The sequence below is a fragment of the Colobus angolensis genome, unplaced genomic scaffold (genome assembly GCF_000951035.1).
Source record: "Colobus angolensis palliatus isolate OR3802 unplaced genomic scaffold, Cang.pa_1.0 Scaffold168, whole genome shotgun sequence".
NCBI classification, from domain to species: Eukaryota; Metazoa; Chordata; class Mammalia; order Primates; family Cercopithecidae; genus Colobus; species Colobus angolensis.
The window spans coordinates 5,964,413-5,965,016 of NW_012114799.1; positions in this window are offsets into that span (position 1 = coordinate 5,964,413).

Below are 604 nucleotides of genomic sequence, written 5' to 3' on the forward strand. Positions count from 1 at the left end.
ACATGTGACAGTCAAGTCATTTTTGTGTTCTGACTCTTACCCTCCTGTTGAGTCTTATCTTCATCACTCTATATATTAGCCAGGCTGGTTTATGATATACTAACAAACAGGTCCAAAATCTCAGTGGCCTAACACAACAAAGATTTATTTCATATTTATAAAAAGTCCACTGCAAGTCTGGCTGACTTTCCAGAGGAACTATTCTTTATGTAGTGACTCAGAGATCCAGCCTGCTTTGACCAGATGATTTTTCCATTTTCACCAGATTTCCTCCTTGCCATGGAGGAGGAAGAGACAAGAAGATAGCGCTCAAGTAGAGAATGAACTCTTCTGTGCTTATCCTGAAAAGAATGTCCAATTTTGTCAGCCAGAGTTTATCATCTAACTGCAAGAGGCTGGGAAGTGCCAGGGAATGTTTGGTGAGGACTATGTTTCTGCCATGGCCCTTCCTTGCAACTGCAGTTCTGGAAATATTTGACTACTTGTCCCCTGAGTACAAACTCTTTTAAGCCTCTATGTCTTTCTACTGAAGCATTCCACCCTGCCAAACATATACTCTTCTTGCTGACCGGACAGACTTACAAACCCAAGTCTCTCTCCCTTT